This window comes from Protopterus annectens, chromosome 10.part0 (assembly GCF_019279795.1).
Source record: "Protopterus annectens isolate FY-2018-M chromosome 10.part0, PAN1.0, whole genome shotgun sequence".
Taxonomy (NCBI): Eukaryota; Metazoa; Chordata; order Ceratodontiformes; family Protopteridae; genus Protopterus; species Protopterus annectens.
The window spans coordinates 927794147-927811253 of record NC_056744.1 but is presented as its reverse complement, the minus strand read 5'-3'; the positions used below and the strand labels follow the sequence as shown (position 1 = coordinate 927811253).

The window sequence follows — 17107 nt, the reverse complement described above, 5'->3', positions numbered from 1 at the left end:
TGAGCGACTAGAAAGCACAAAAAATGCGGTAGAGATGTTCTATGTATCATGTGCACTTAGTGTAGTCATTACTGAATCTGTCCCTGTGTCTTTATTTAGCCCTTATCCTAGGTTACTATGACCATTATAGTTAGTATGAAGGCCCCAATTCGCCTCCGCAAAGAATGTGGATGCCTTTCCAGATCACTGTTGCAGTATTCTTTACATTGGGGATCTACTGCCAAGAATAGCCTATTGTCCAGCCAATATACCAAAGACTTTGGAAATTTATAGACATCATATGTGAAGGTGACCGACATAAAGACATACTTTGACTTCTTTGCTACCAGTCTGAACTCCATCATTGAACATCAGTCTGAATACTCCTGTGCTAGTTACTGAGCAATATTTCAGATAAGTGCCCCATTAGGGTTTCTTCTTGTCTGTCTATCTTTATTTTGGTGTGTTAACATATCATCCAGAAAGGGAAAATGTCTGCGTGGGAAGCAGATTCTCCCATAAAGACCATCATGACCAGTGTCTCTTCTGTTTGGGTTCTTCTCATGACCATACACAGTGTATCCACCAAGTATTTGTCCACAAAACCCTACATGGTCACTTAACAATTTACCTAGAGAACCTGCATCTAAAGTTGTTTGTTCAAGATGCTATGGCAGAGTCTTCCTGTCCCAAAGGTCAGACATCTGCCAAGAAAAAGGAGAAAAAACTTTGGTCTGATTTGGCTGCTGTCCCACCTCCCCTGGACATCTCTCTCAAGGCTGGTGAAAGTGTAGTGGATTGTCTGGTTGTTGCTTCAGATTCCGCTGCCACAACCTCATTGGAGGCCAGCCTCCATCAAACTTCTCGCATGTCCTCGGAGGCTTTACAAATGTCTTCTGTGGACATGGGGGGGGGGGGCTCTGCTGATTTTGTATTTGAGGGACCGATGGTAATGCAGCAGATTTTAGTCTGTGAGAAGATTCCTACTGCAGTGGTTAAATGTTAGCAATGGCCAAAACCTCTTGGAGTTTTTCGTGCAGATGTTCCTCAAAAGAAAAAAAAAATAATGCTAAAGATACCCAACGTAAATAGCAGGATTTTACTCTGGGGTTGTTTAATGCCTTGATGGCCTTGAAGCTGCCTCCGGGAATCTCTCTGTACCTGCTCCTCTCGGGTCATCTACTTCTAAGAGGCCCAGAGGGCAGGAATCCTCTGAAGAGGATTTGGGTTCTGGGCAAGTCATTGGCATAGTCTTCTCATATCCCTTCTCCTTTGGATTATGTGTCTGAGGAACAGCATTATTAGTCCAGAATCTCCTTGGAGGAACTGTCTTTTGAGGACACCATTTGAGGACACACATGATGAAATACTTGAATGGAACTGTTCTCAGGTTTCTGAAATTCAAAATAGGTGTTATGAACTTCTCCAGATGGAGTTTTTCAAGCCCTCTGCTATTCCTCCCGTGTTTGTTGCCCTCTTGGATAGCTATTTAGAAGCCTCTGTTGCCCCTGCTTCTCAGCCCCCAGCTCCTAGGAAACTGGACAGGTTTGAAAAAGTGCCAGATGATTAGGTTTCTGTAATAAATGTCCTCCTGTATGTCTATGTTCTGACAAACCTTTTAAACTTCAAGGAGAGTAGAGCCATAGTATGTCTAGGAAAAAAGGTCTATACTGCTGCCACTCTGGCTTTTCAGGTCATTAATTACCGATTCTCATTTCCAGGTATGTTTTAACCCTTCTTTCTCGAGCTTCTCCGGTAATTTCTGACCTTCCTGATGCAGAAGGGAAGGTCTCAGCCCTTTCCTTATTTGGTTCTTCCTCTCAAGTGGCTCATCACTTTTAAGTGTAACTGATGCAGCTGATGCTTCTAGGGCTACTACATTTGATTCGGTTTTGAGATGCTATTCTTGACTTCATCTTCAGTCTTTAATGACTGTAAAGCTAAATTGTTTGATGCCCATCTTGATAATAAGAACCTCTTTGGCTCTGTTGTGGTTACTGAGCTTTTTAAGTCCCTCCATGGTAAAGGCAATGCCTTGCAGGAGTTTAAACATAATTTTTGTTTCTCCTATCCCTAAATTTCAGAGACATTGTCCATCCAAATCTGCTTTTGTTTATAGACGGTCCTGCCTCCATCCAGTGGTAAAAAGGGTTCTAGGTGTGTAACCTCCGCCAAGGCGTCGGACTACTACTACTTCTCAGAAGCCTCCTTTTTGAAACAAACCAGGCTCTGACGGTTTGCTTCCCCTTTCCCTATGCCAGATTCCTTTCTTGTCCTTTCCCAGTCGGTTAAAGGTCACTCAAGACTCTTGGGTTTTGTGATCATCCACCAGGGATATTTCATGGTATGGAAATCCCTTGCCCCTTTTCTGGGCATCCCTCAACCTCCTCAGGAGCAGCTTTCTTTCTTTCCAGAACTGCTTCAGGCCCTTCTGTTTCAGGGCACCATTAAAGTTGTGCTCCCTACCGGGGAAGGGAGAGGTTTTTATTCCAGGATGTTCCTGGTTCCCAGGAAGGTAGGCACCTAGAGATCCCTTCTTGGACCTTCCTTGGCCAAGTACCTTCTTTCAGATCCTGTGCACTCTTCTTCTCCAGGTCGCCTTGTTATCCTGGACCTCAAGGATGCCTACCTATGTATCCCCATTCATCCCCCATTTAGGAAATTTTTAGATTTCTCTGCTTTTTTCTTTCATTTTCAGTTCTTTGCTTCGCCCTTTCGCCCATCTACTGCCCTTAGGGTATTCACCAAATGCCTCAATCCTTTTCATTGCTTTCTGCAGGATGAGAGGGTTTCAGAACTTTCCTTATTTAAACAACCTGGTCATTCAGGCTTCATCCCTTGAGGGTTCTGCTTCAGCACCTTCAGTTTACAGTGTGTTACTCAACCTGGTGTTTACCATAAACTTTCAGAAATCAGTCATGGTTCCTTCTCGGGATCATATTTTTCTCGGTTGCATGGGCAAGACCATTCCCATGCTGGCATCCCTGTCTCCACCAAAGGCGCTATCTCTGATCACCCTTTTTCAATTTCTTCTTCCTCTGGCTTCGTTCACAGCCAGGGATTTTCTCAGGATTCTAGGATTCATGGCTTCCACCATTCCTATGCTGCCTCTACCCAGGCTTCATGTGAGAACTACAGTGGTTCCTCAAGCTGGTGTGGCTTCAACACGGTCATCCACTGGATTTCCTAGTTCCCTTCCTTCTGTGTCTCAAATTCAAACTTCACCAGTGGATTCATCAGATTTCACTCAACCCAGGGATTTCCTTTCAACCTCCAGTTCAGTCTCAGGAACTCTTAGATGCCTTAGACAGAGGGTAGGCAGACTCCTTTGGTTCCCTCAAGGTCCAGGGTCTCTAGCCTCCTCATCAGAGGTCAGATCATATCAACGTTAAGGCTGTCCTATTGGCTCTTTAAGATTTTCATTCCCTTTTTCTTCCAGGGCCCAGTGAGGTTTTCACAGACAATACCACAGTGATGTGGTATATAAACAAGCAAGGGGGGACAGTTTTACCTTTTTGCAGACACGGTCTTAAAGTCTGGGATCTAGCTGTTAAGTATTAGGTGACTCTCCAGGCTGTCTGTATTCCTTAAGAGCAAAGTATAGTGGTATACTGTCAGACCAGGTCCAGCACACAGGCTCATGAATGGTTGCTTCACAGGGATGTCTTTCTGGACATTGTCCATCAGTGGAGTATTCCACATGTAGACCCCTTTTTTATTTATTTATTTATTTATTTATTTTTTTTTTTTTTTTGAGGACGTGCTCATGTTCTGCAGGAGGCCAGGAAACTCACTACCAGGATTTTCTGTCTGATGCCTCTCTAATAACCAGGATCCCTTTTCAGTGGGGGTTCCTTTGGTTCTCTTATGTGTTAATTGCTTCATGCTGGGTTAGCATATTCTTCAGTTAAAGCTCACCTTTCAGCTACTTCTGCTCGTCTGCCTTTGAATCCTCCTCTAGCATCTTGGTAGAGGCCAAACAATTTCTTAATGGCGTCATTGATATCAGGCCTCCCAGGATGCCTATTCCTCACTTCTGAGATCTCAGTTTTGATCTTGGAAAAACTGACAGGCTCCTTTTGAGCCTACAGCTGCAGCTTCATTGTAACATTGTACTTGGAAGACTTGTTGTTCTTTTTGGACCTTACTTCAGCTAAGAGAGTATGTGAACGCCAGGCTCTTGTGGCTGTTCTTCTTTATTAGTTTTTCACAGGGGCAAGGAGTCTCTTCATACTAATACTATTACTATTATGCTCCAGTTGGTAAATGTGTTTTTTCTTAATCAGTTTATTAATTTATTCTCCCTTTTTTCTTCTCCGCAGTCTGCTAGTGAGATTCTTCACACCTGTGTACATTTCTCTGGATTTGCATAGATAGCTCAGATATTATTTGGATAAGACTAAGACCATCCCAGATCTTTGGGATTCACAGTTTCTAAACAAACCATTTCTTCCTGGATCTCTCAAGCAATTTCTTTTTGTTACTCCTTTCATGGTAAATGTAATTCTGCCTCTGTAAAGGCTCATTCTACCACAGTTGTTGCTTTTGTAGTGCTTTTTCTGAAAGAGTGGACCCCAATACCATCCTTGAGGCTACTTGGACTTCAGTGCATAACATCCAACTTGTAATGTTTAGTGAAGATGTCTGCAGAGCAAGAGCTGCTGCCAGAGCTACCGTGCATGAGTTTCTAGAGGGCTCTTTTGTGCCTTCCTTCTCCCAAGTTTCCTTTTGAGCTTTTGTACTCTCCTTTGTAAAGAATACTGCACCAGTGATATGGAAGGACATAGTACAATAGTGTGAAATCATACCACAACAGTAGATGTCCTTCTCTTCACTGTTGCAGTATTCACTCCCTCTCTCCTTCCCTTCTGCTCTGCCCTATTCTTTTTGCTTTCCTGGCTGGGATTCTTTTCTCTTTCTTCCTAGATGAACATGTTCCTCCTGGTCCCTAGGGATATTCTGTTCCTCCTGGGGCTTTTCATTTCTGAGGTATGCTCATCGTATTTCACCTTTATGCCCTATGCCTTGCGTGGGGAACATAAGTGTGACATACCATCTATAATTTTTAAAGAATTTGGTATACTGGCCAGATGATGGTCTATCCTTGGCAGGAGATCCCTAATGTGAAGAATACTGCAACAGTGAAGAGAAGGACATCTGCTGTTAAGGTGAGATTTTACACAACTGTACTTTAGGGAGAGTGGAGTACTCTGACTTGCAACTGGGAGCCCAGCTGGTAGCTATGGGCGGTCTGTGACAGCCATTCAGGACCTTTCGTTTTAGTTTACCATACCACTGTTTTCCTAGATTGTAAGCGATGCCTAGCTAATAGGACTTCTTTGCTTGAATTATTTTTTCCATTATTGCCCAAGTCAATCAGCTTGCTATTGGCTAAACATGCACAGCAATGCTTGTTCAGAACAAAAACTATTTGCCAAGTATGGAAACAAAGATGCACACTTGGTCTCTGCTTCATTTCAGTTCAGTACATCTTTTACAGTATCCTACACAAGTGAAATAAATCATGTTCCATTCTCCCCATATCCCCCCTCTGCCAGCAGCAAGGACAAGGTTAATAAAGTCCAGGAAGCATTGTGCCTGTGAGTTAGAGGCAGTGTACATTTCCCGGTCTATAGAGGGGCAGTTAGTCACCCATGAATGGGTTGTTTGGTTGGATGTTGAGCATGTCCTAGTAGGTGTAGGTAAGAGTCGTGAGACTCTAGGGACATTGATGGTGACCTTTAGGTAGCCATGATATAGTTGAGGGCCCTTCACGATAGTAACTTGCACATGGATGAACTCTGTGGTTTAACCAGCCTGGAGGTATGTTTGTCGCTAACTTAGATTGAAACACGTCCCCAGCCTGTAGTGTAGGTGATCAGTTTCTCTATTAACATAGTAGGTATGTCAGTTTTGAGGGTAGGCTCTGACGCTGGGAAGCTGTACATATATAGTTGAGAGAACTCCTCTCAAGTCTTAAACAGAAATTTGTAATTGGCTTGGTACTTCCAGGCTACATTTTATTGCATTAGTATCCTAGGCAGTAGTGCTTTGATATGGAATGGATGGAGTTATGGGTGGTCAGTGACTTGCCAGATTTCCTCATTGTTTTTCTGGAATCCAACTCTATAGCTGGAGTGCCTGTCGTTTCATTTATTCTGTTTAGAATTGGACTGAAAGTTTTTAAAACTGGTGTTGCAGTCTTGCCTGCCCCAACTCTGTATCGATAATCTAAATAGTTGATGTGGAAAAAATATTTAGCATTCCTTTTCATCGCTCATTCACAGCTTTTAAATGTCCATTTGAACTGTACCCCATCTGTTCTTTATTCCAGCCCTTTTATTGTTACGAAACAGTTGTACAAATCTTCTGTAACGGGTGCCTTGTACAGATGATGATTACTCTGCATAATACCATGTAAACAAGTTATTTATAGTACCTTCTTCTCTGCTCTGTGTAAGTCATAAGTTCACCTGTTAGTCGATTAATGGGCTTGTTACATAATTTGAGTGTTTTTCTCTTCCTGGCATGAACAGTCAAGGCAGTTACAATCTCTAGCTAAGATAGCTTTCACAAATTCTTTCAAATTTCCCTGTCAGTATTTAGAGAGACCAACATCTCTAGTGATTATAAAAATCACCTCCTATATACTTCAGAAAATGCATCTAAGAGCTCAACTCTCTGTAGAGCAATACATGTAAGTTTAAATTGTTAATGTTTTAGTGCTTTGCCTCAATTGAAAAGAGAAAGCTGTTTGAATTTGGATATGCAGTCTATGTATTTATTTATTTACTTTTGTAAACTGGGGTAGAACACTGGTCTTTTTACAACATTGACAGGTTTAGCCCAGGATTAAGTGCTTCCCAGACCTAGAGCCCAAGGATGGAGAAACTGCAGAATGTGCAGTGTTGTTTTTGTGAGTGGCTTGAAGGAGGTTATACTGGCAGAGAGGCTTCAAAATGTACATCTGAGAAAATGAGCCCTGCAAAGAAAGGGAAAGAATAACTATTAATTTCCAAAAGTAGGGGTTATAGTAAATGTTTTATAGTGCAAGTGTCTGGTAGCTAGTGAGCTTTGTGAAAAACCTGGTATTGTGGCTGTGTTTTTTAGTGTAACGAATTTAGTAAAACTGCAAGACACAGCCAAGATTGATTTTTTCACTGTGGGATTCCTTAAACCTCCTGTAATGGAGTACCATGGGATACATGTAAATAACCCCTTAAGGATATCAATTGTTTCACCAACATGGCCTCTGAATGTCCCCGACTTTTTTTTTAGATTTACATTCAGGCCAATAAAGCCAAACCTTGCTAGCTGCAGACATGCATGTTTCAGTTTTTGAGGTCAACTACTGGTAGTTATTTGGAAGAGTGGAAAATACAAGACCTATAGATCACCACATCAGCTTACAAGATGAAAGATAATTGAGGTGGTCAGGTAGGACTGCACTGAAAAACAGAGAAAAGAGAATGGGTGAGAGCAATGAGCCCTGTGACCCTTCTGAGTGTAATGGGCAGGAGTAGAGAAGGACCTACCTATTTTGACTTTGAAATGTCTTTCTGAAAGAAAGCTCTTTAAAGGAGTGCTTTGTTAATGATACTAGCTATGGAGAGTGAATTAAACAGAAGAGCATGGTAGTGTTCTAGACCAAAGTCTTTTGTAAGATCAAAGATTTCCCCAGTAAAGTTTGCCTTGTAAAAACATTTAGGAGGATGTTGTCTGAGAGTATGAATGGGACAGTTTGTGTACTCTGCTCAGCCTAGAAACCATGCTGTTTGGGGAGATGATTTTTGTTGGGATGGAAGTAGTTAGAGCTGCGAGAAGATTAGGTTCTAAAGGGTTTTGCGAGAGCAGACAAAACTAAGGTGAGATGAAAGTATCAGATGAATGAGTCTTTTTCAGGTTTTGATGTATGCTAGTCTCCAGGTGGAGGGCATGATGTTGTGGGTAAAGTAGTTATTGTATAGCATTTTGAGTTGGTGTATGAGGAAGTCTTTGCTCAGGGAATTAAACCATGGGTGTAAGCCATTGATATTAGTTGGAGCAAGAGAGGGGAAGTTAAATATAGCCTGGACTTCCTGGAGATTTCTTTGACATAGAAAATGGGGGGGTGTATTGAGGTAGTTGTCGAGTGGGGGCAAGAAGATGAATAGGGTAAGAGAATTGTTTGGTTTCTTGGAAAATAATTCTCAGAGGAGGAAAGTAGTTTGTCACAGAAGGTATATTGGAGTATATCATGTTAATTCCATTAGAAATTTCCAGGATTGTTTAGGTTTATTAATGGGAGGCTTGATGAAGGCTCTATGCCTCCTATTAGATTGCTTGGCTAAATCTCTTAAAGTAAATCTTTTTATTTTCAAGAACTTGGAAATAAGGCAAAAAGCAAAAAAAAAAACAAAACAGGATAAAATAAATTTCTATCATAACATTCAAAACACATAAAAAAAAAACTCAAATTCTGGCCAGCTATAAACTCAGTCCTTCACCCAGGAAAATCTTCCACACCAACGCCAAACATCCACAACAACTCTGATAGCATAGTTACTATTTTTAACAAACATTTTACTGAATCTATAATTGCCCTTTCCAAACAGCAAACTCCTACTCCTGATAACAAACAAGCCAAGTCTACAATTAGCAATGCCTCATTCTCTTTCTCCCCAGTTCCTACAGCCACTATAAAAAAAAAAAAAAAAAAAAAAATTACAGAAACTAAAACCTAGTACACTTGCCATAGATAACTTATCCAGTGAATACCTTAAACTTACAGCTGAATCTATAGCCTTCGCAGTATTCCTTATAAACAGATCCATTCTCAAAAACAAGGTCCCTCAACTGTGGAAACTTTCCCATGTAATCCCACTTCATAAAGGGGGACCTTCCACAGAACTGACTAACTATCGGCCAATTGCTATTCTTTCACCTCTTTCTAAGCTACTCGAAAGGTGTATTCATCTCCAGGTCATGAAATTTTTACTAACAAATAACCTTCGCGCAAACACTCAGCATGGGTTTTGCTTATCACCTAGCACCACTACAGCTCACTTATCCTTCACTAATACTGTAAACCATCACAGGAATAACAATCTGCCATCTTTCTAGAACTATCAAAAGCTTTTAATATGTTCTCCCATTCCAAACTAATAAATGTACTAACTGAACTATCCTTCTCGCCATCTGCCACAGCATGGTTTCATTCACAAGGTGACCTTCTCACCATCTGCCACAGCATGGTTTTATTCACAAGGTGACTTATCTTAGGCCCTCTCCTTTTCACCCTCTTTGCTAATAATCTACACACAGCTACTCCACATGGTTCTATAATACAGTATGCAGATGATTCAACACTTATCTGTACTGCCACTTCTCTATCAACTCTTCATTCTCAAACATGGAAATCTTTCACTTCTGTTTGGTTAGCGAATGCCCATCTAATCCTGAACCCAAATAAAACTAAATTGTTAATCTTCCAACCTAACAAGACATTCATCTCCTGCCCAACATTTAACGTAATAGCCAAAGACAATACTGTGATCTCCCTGACAACCCATACAAAGCTTCTTGGAGCTGAAATAGACAATGCCCTAAAATTTGAATTGCATGTCTCTCTAATTATAAAAAAGAGTCCATAAGAAACCTGGAAGTCTATATAGACACAAAAGGTTCCTGTCCACAATGGCCAAAATGACATTAGCAGAAACCCATTTGCTCTCCACTCTACTATATGCCTCTCCAATTTTAACTAATCTAAGGAAAACTGACTTGTGTAAGGTAGAAGCATGCTATAATAAACTTGCTAATTTTGCATCTGACTGCCCATATAGAGCACATCATTGTACAGCTTTAAGGATACTTGACTGGCTTGAGCTTCCCAACATTATTCTTTACAACCAACTCTCTCTAACTCTGAAAATTGTAACACAACCAACTAGAACCCCTGCACTACAAAATCCTATCCTTCCTTACAGTTCCAGCAGACCACTTCGCTCCAACAAGAACTTACTCAGTCCCCAAAGCCAACAACACTGCAGGAGAATCTTTATTTTCCAACTATATATCTCGTATATGGAACTTCCTCCTTAACTCCTTTCTCTGTCTCATCCACTCATCACTTTAGGCCATCACTTAACGCTCATCTAAAAATAAGTGGCTGTGTTCCTGTACTAACCCCTCATGGGTGCTCTGCTCTGATACATCACAGTACCCAAAACACATATTCAACTTTTCCCCCGGTGTTTAGGCCTTTGTTCCTACCGACCTATCTTAACTTTGTATCTTGACACAAGACGTACCTACAAATAGTACTAGCTATGTTCAAAGCCTAGATTTTGTTGTCAAAATGTAACAAATGTGTAGGTTATGTACTCTGCTTACTTTATTGATTATTGTAATGTGTGCATGAAAATTTACTGTTTACTCATGGAGCTTTTCTCTCTGGGCCTCTGCTGAAACTGGACTTGTGTCCAGTCTGACTCCCAGTAAACCAATGTTAAATAAATATTTTCCCTTTTGTAGGTTCCCAGTCTCTCAACTTAAGTCAGGAGTGCATTTCAGATGTTCTTAATCTCACATTGCTGCAGTCCTTACACTTGGGTAGTCCGCTGTCCTCGGTCGGCCCGAATATCAAAGTATAAGGCTGACGTCGGTCAAGGCGCATTAGACTGACATCAGGACGTCAGGGTACAAATGCGCATGACCGACGTCATATCCTCAGTCTTTTTTGCCGCATGGTCCGATGCAGAAGCAGCGTTGCAAGTGCCGTTCGGCGTTCTGAAATTATTCGGAGTTTCAGACAGAGTCAAAGTTGGCTAAGTACCCCGTTGGGGAATATTTTAGTTTTTTCTTGCCTGAGTGGTTTACCGGATGTCAGAAAAAGTGAATAACTGTATTTCTTGTGGGAAACGGATACCACATAGAGATTATCATACTTTGTGTATTCCTTGTTTAGGGCCTGAGCACGACGTTGTTGGGTGTCGCTCTTGTGCTAGATTCAATAAGCGCACTATAAAGAGAAGGTTAGATTGTGCCAGGTTAGTCTTCGGGAAGCGGTGCAATTATAAAATGCCGTCGGATGCTCCGACGCCCGCTTCTTCGAAGAAGCGCAAGGATAAAGCAGCTAAGCCTAGGCTAGAAGAACCGTCCGTACCGGACGCCGGTTCTTTAGAGGTGTCGGGGGAGCCGGTGGTTCCTCTGGAGGTTTCTTTGGAGTCCCAGGGAGAGACTTTGTTATTGCAGGATGTGGCCTCTCAGGAGGCAGGTCAGGCTGAAGGGGCTTCTCAGGTTACTGTACTCCCCTCCATTCCTAGGGTGGTTAGGCCCTCTCCTTCTGTTTTCAAGGCTTCTCCCAGAGGCAGGCCAGGTTTAGCTTCAGTTGGTGTCACCCCTAGTTATTCAGGAACTATGCCCAAGAAGCATATGCTTAAAATGGCAGAAGATTTGATTACTTTGATTAGAGGTTCTTTGCCCCCTCCTGATAAGAGACCTAGGGTGGAACCTGAGCTAGGGAGTGTTGAGCAGGCTTCGGATGTTTCAGAGTCTTCGGCTGAAGACTTGCAGGAGTATTCTCCTTATTCTGATTCTGATGTGGATGATTCTACTCCTTCTGCTTCTCCTCCTGAGGATTTTTCTTTTTCAGAAACCCTTCATTCCATGAGGGAGCATTTTAAGTGGGAAGGTCAGGACTTCTCTGATTCCAGGAAAAGGCTTAGGGAATTTTTGTTTTTACCCCAGCATAGGCCTTTGGCTATACCTCCTGTTCTGGATGTGGTGGAAGATGTTTTGCAGAGGCTTCTCTTAATCCTGATTCTTTGCCTCCTGCTCCTGTTAAACCGGATAGGTATTACAGGGTGCCTGAAGCTCATAAGTATCTTTTTAAGAGTCCTAGGGCAGACCCAGAAACTGTTAGTCAGGGGCCTAAAGGTGTTAAGGCTTCTGTTGTCAAAAATCCGGTTCCTCCAGATAAAGAGGCCAGGGCTTTGGATAGATGGGGAAAGAAAGTTTATACTTCTTCCACCCTGGCTATGAGGGCTTTGAATTGCCAGTTTCACATGTTGAAATACCAAAACTATCTCCTTTCTCAATTGAAGTCTAAGGTAGATGCTCTGGCAGAAGGTATTGAGTGTAAAGAGTTACAAGATTTAGTACATGTCTCTGAACAGGTGGGTAAGCATTCTTTGCAATGTGGTTTTGATGCTGTACAGGCCTCGTCTAGGGTGGCTGCCACTGGGTCAGTTCTTCGCAGGCACGCCTGGCTGAGGGATCAGAATTTATCTGACCATGTTAAGACAAGGATTTTAGATGCTCCTTTACAATCTGATGTGTTGTTTGGTTCTCCTGTTGAGGCAGTCTTAAAGAAAATGGAAGACAAGGCTAAGTCTATGCAGACTGTTAAAGATTTTTTGCAGGTTCAGCCTCCGAAGTTTAGTAGAAATTGGCCTACCAAGGGGTGGATGTATCCTTCTTATGATTCCCAGTCTAGGGGTAGGTCTAGACATGGTAGGGGCAGAGCTCAGGGCTCTTTCAGGCCTAGAACAGGGAGTTCACCTGCACAGTCTTCGGGTGAGGGCAGGGGTCAGTCCTTTCGTAAACAGACCCAATGACCCACCTTTTCAGCTGCCAGAGCCTTCTCGTCTGGCAGCACCTTTGGGAGGAAGGTTGGCACTTTTCAAGGAAAATTGGAGTTTGATTACCCAAGACAGATGGGTATTGGATATCATACACCACGGTTACAGGTTTTATTTCCATACCTTGCCTCCTTTCAAAGGCATGCCAGACATTCCTCCTCAGCAAAGATTAGAGGCTCACAAACAAATTTCTCTGTTAGGGACGCCGGTCCCTATGCCAGAAGTGGGCCTAGGATTTTATTCTCGCCTGTTCCTAGTACCAAAGAAGGGGAACACGTGGAGACCAATTTTGGATTTATCTATCCTCAACACTTATCTGGACATTCCCAAGTTCAAAATGTTGACGTTACAACAGCTTTTACCTCTGCTGGGCAAAGATCATTGGATGGTAACTTTGGATCTCAAGGAGGCTTACCTTCATGTTCCTATCAGACTGAGTTGCAGAAAGTATCTGCGTTTTCGGGCTGGGACTTCTCATTATCAGTTCTCTGCATTGCCCTTTGGCTTATCTACTGCGCCCAGAGTGTTCACGAAAGTTCTGGCTCCAGTGATAGCTTTCTTCAGCCTAAAAGCTATCACTGATCTATCCTTATTTGGACGATTGCTTGATTCTGGCTCAAGGAAGGGACGAGCTTCTTCATCATTTGGAATATGTGATAGCAGTGCTAAGATGCCTGGGGTATTCTGTGAACGAAATAAAGTCCAGTCTAGTACCCTCTCAGGACATGTGCTTTCTGAGTGTAAGACTGAATACAGCATCCCAGATGGCCTTTTTGACCCCGGACAAACAAAAGAATCTTTCCCTTTACTTTCATCAATTGTCTCATCAGTCCAGGCTGACTGCAAGGACAGTCCTTCAAGCCTTGGGGTTCATGGCATCTTGTATTCTGGTGCTTCCCAATGCCAAACTGCATATGAGGAAGCTGCAATGGTATCTCAAAAACGTATGGACACAGCACTGCCAGGATCTGGACACTGTCATTCAAATAATACCTTGCATTCACAAGGAATTTTTGTGGTGGGCTCAGGAATGTCACCTAAACAAGGGACTCTCTGTGACCCGGCCAGAGGCGAGTCAGATTCTAACGACAGATGCCTCAGACAAAGCTTGGGGAGCTCATCTAAATGGAAAGTGGATACAAGACAAGTGGCCTGCCAGACTACAACATCTACATATCAACTTGAAGGAGATGTTAGCAGTCCAGTTTGCATTAATAGCTTTCAAGGATTTACTTCTTCCAGGGCAGGTGTTGATTCTAACAGACAACACAACTGTCATGTGGTACATCAACAAGCAAGGGGAACACATTCTTATCCTCTATGCAGGCAAGCAATGATTTTGTGGGAGACTGCTCTCAGTTTACAGCTACATCTTCAGGCAAGGTTTCTGCCGAGCACAGAACTCCTTAGCAGATGTGTTGAGCAGAAGAATTATGGATCCCCACGAGTGGAAATTGGATCCTCATGTATTTCAGAAATTGACAGTGTCATGGGGAACTCCAGACATAGATCTGTTCGCTTCTCCACTAAACCACCAGCTGCCAAAGTTTTGCACAAAAGGTTTCATCCCACAGCTTGGAAAGTGGATGCTCTTTCTTTCAATTGGAGCAATCTTCATGTGTATGCCTTTCCACCTCTGCCTCTCCTCCCAAAGGTACTTCTAAAGGTCAGACAGGACAAGCCAAGGATGATTTTAATAGCTCCAGATTGGCCTCGACAGCACTGGTACCCATTACTGAGAAGTCTGGTACGGGAGCCTCCATGGCCTTTGCCTTCGATTCCACACCTGTTGTCTCAGGAGGACAGTCATTTACTCAATGTCAAGCTTCACTCTCTTCACCTAACAGCCTGGCATATTCTGTTTTGAACCATAGAAGGTCTCCACTTCCACAGCAAGTTTTGAATGTTATTTTGGAAGCTAGAAGGCCTAGTACAAGGAAAGTGTACGCAGATAAATGGAAGAGATTTTTATTTTGGAGTGCAGCAAAGGATTTTGATGTTTCTGAGCCTAATTTAAGTATGGCTCTTCAATATCTTACTGAGTTACTAGACAAAGGTTTGTCCTTCTCTTCTATTAAGGTTCATGCTGCAGCAATTTCGGCTCACTATGATTGTGACCCACCATTGTTTTCTCATCCTTTGTTCAAGCAATTTCTTAGAGGGGCAAAGAATATAACACCCCCACGTAGAGCTCCTACTCCTGCTTGGGATCTCAATTTTGTGTTGGAGAAACTCACTCTACAACCTTTTGAGCCTGCAGCTACTACTGAGTTGAAATATTTATCATGGAAGACTGCTTTTTTGTTGGCCATTACCTCTGCAAGAAGGGTTTCTGAATTGCAGGCCCTTATGGCGGTTGAGCCTTTCTTAATTTTCCGTAAGGATAGGGTATCTTTGCGTACTAATCCTTCCTTCCTTTATGCCTAAAGTGGTTTCTAGTGTGGCTTTAAACCAAACTATTCATTTGCCTACTTTTTATGCAAATCCCCAAAATAAAGGGGAAAAGATTTTGCACACTTTAGATGTACACAGGCAGCTGCGATATTATTTGAGCAGAACTAAAGGGTTCAGGCAGTCTCAGCAGTTATTTGTTTCTTTTGCTTTGAGTTCTCAGGGCAAGCCTGTGTCAAAACAAACTATTTCTAAGTGGATTGGGTTTTGCATTGCTTTCTGTTATTCCCATCATGGCAAGGAGATTCCAGCTGGGATTAGGCCTCATTCCACTAGGGCTACTGCCACTGACAGCTTTTTAAGGGGTGGCAACTAAAGATATTTTGGAGGCAGCTACTTGGAGTTCAGTGCATACTTTCTCTAAGCATTATCACCTTCCACTTTACTCTAAATCTAGGGCTGGTTTTGCCACTGCTATTTTACAGGGCATTTTGGCAGCTCCTGCTTCTTTATAGTTTTGCCATCCTCCCTTACCTCTGCTTTGGGATTCTACCCAAGTGTAAGGACTGCAGCAATGTGAGATGAAGAACATAGTACAGTTTTGTACCTACCATAAATGTAGATGTTCGAAGATCCACATTGCTGCAGTCCAATTTACCCTCCCTCCTTCCCCTCTGTAGTTAGAGGTGGTTGTGTGGGTTGGGTTGTATATATTGTGTATATTGTATATATGGTTATTAGTGCAAGGGTGGTTGGTTGGTTGTTTGCTGTCTTTTGGTTTTGACCTTTCTTTTAGGGTCTTCTGACATCTGGGGCAAGAAAAGACTGAGGATATGACGTTGGTCATGCGCATTTGTACCCTGACGTCCTGATGTCAGTCTAATGCGCCTTGACCGACGTCAGCCTTATACTTTGATATTCGGGCCGACCGAGGACAGCGGACTACCCAAGTGTAAGGACTGCAGCAATGTGGATCTTCAAACATCTACATTTATGGTAGGTACAAAACTGTACTTTATGATCCATTGCTTGTGTGGATTTGTGGAGTTTGGTGACTCCTTGAAAATGTTTTGCTGTGTAATTGAAACCAAAGAAATAGTGGATATAGTAGTTGCCAGAAAAGGGTCAGGAAATGTGGTAATGGTGGACCAGTTTCTGTTGGCTGGAATATTATAAATGGTATTAATTTTTTTTTAGGTTATCCTGGTTTAATTTCTCTGTCTATTGGGTTTCTAATACCAAGACAGGAGTGGACCCCATTTTTAAGTCAAAGTATGATTTAAAGTTCATGACATTTATATTAATTGTTTCATTCTTTGATGTTAGCCAAAAGTGCTCTTTGTAACACCCATATTGTGCACACAAATGAATCGGTATGCAGTTCCTATGGAGTTGCATGTATTGGTAGCTTAGCTAAATGACTATGAACTTGTTTTAGGAGATCCATTGTTCCTACTATTATTGGAACTGTCTAGGTATCCTCCTTCCACATTGCTGTCATTTCTGCCTGTCACCGGGTATAGCAATTTCAGTGATCAATGCTACTTTGTCTTTCATGGACTACTATATCTGGTTTTCCTGCATCTATTGTTTGAACTACTGGTAATGGGTGATCTCTTGTGATATAAACTTCATTCTCTGTAATGCTTTGTCTAGTTTCCAGTGCTTCTTAGCTACTTCAATATTGTAATGTTGGCACAATTCCCAATCCCAAATGTGACAGTCTTGCCACATTAATGGAAGAGAGCCTGTATACTGAAAGGCATAATATATCACACCCAACAAGACGTGCGACTGTTTCCAGTTCTGTTTTACAGAACTTGCATTTGTTTGTGTCTCTCACATGTTCAGTGGATTTGGAAACCAACATGTATGTAGTCCAACCCAGGCCACTAGTATTGGCCTTTCATCTTTTGGTTTAAATTTACCTATCCTTAACCATTCCTGCATAAGATCCTGATTGACATGAGGTTGTTCCAGGAGTTTTCTGTACTTGCAACTGTTTTTTTATGCTTTTTACATATCATTGCTTGCATTTTCATCTGATCCTTCTCGCATTTTATTTTTTGGCACAATCAGTTGCTGCATGACTTTTTTTTTTTTAGATCCACATT

At 42.1% G+C, this 17107-nt stretch overlaps 1 protein-coding gene across 1 annotated transcript in view; it reads left to right on the top strand.

The window, feature by feature from the left end:
• Positions 1-17107, top strand: part of DPYD (dihydropyrimidine dehydrogenase) — a 4342678-nt gene that overhangs the window by 74986 nt on the left and 4250585 nt on the right. The window lies entirely within an intron of this gene.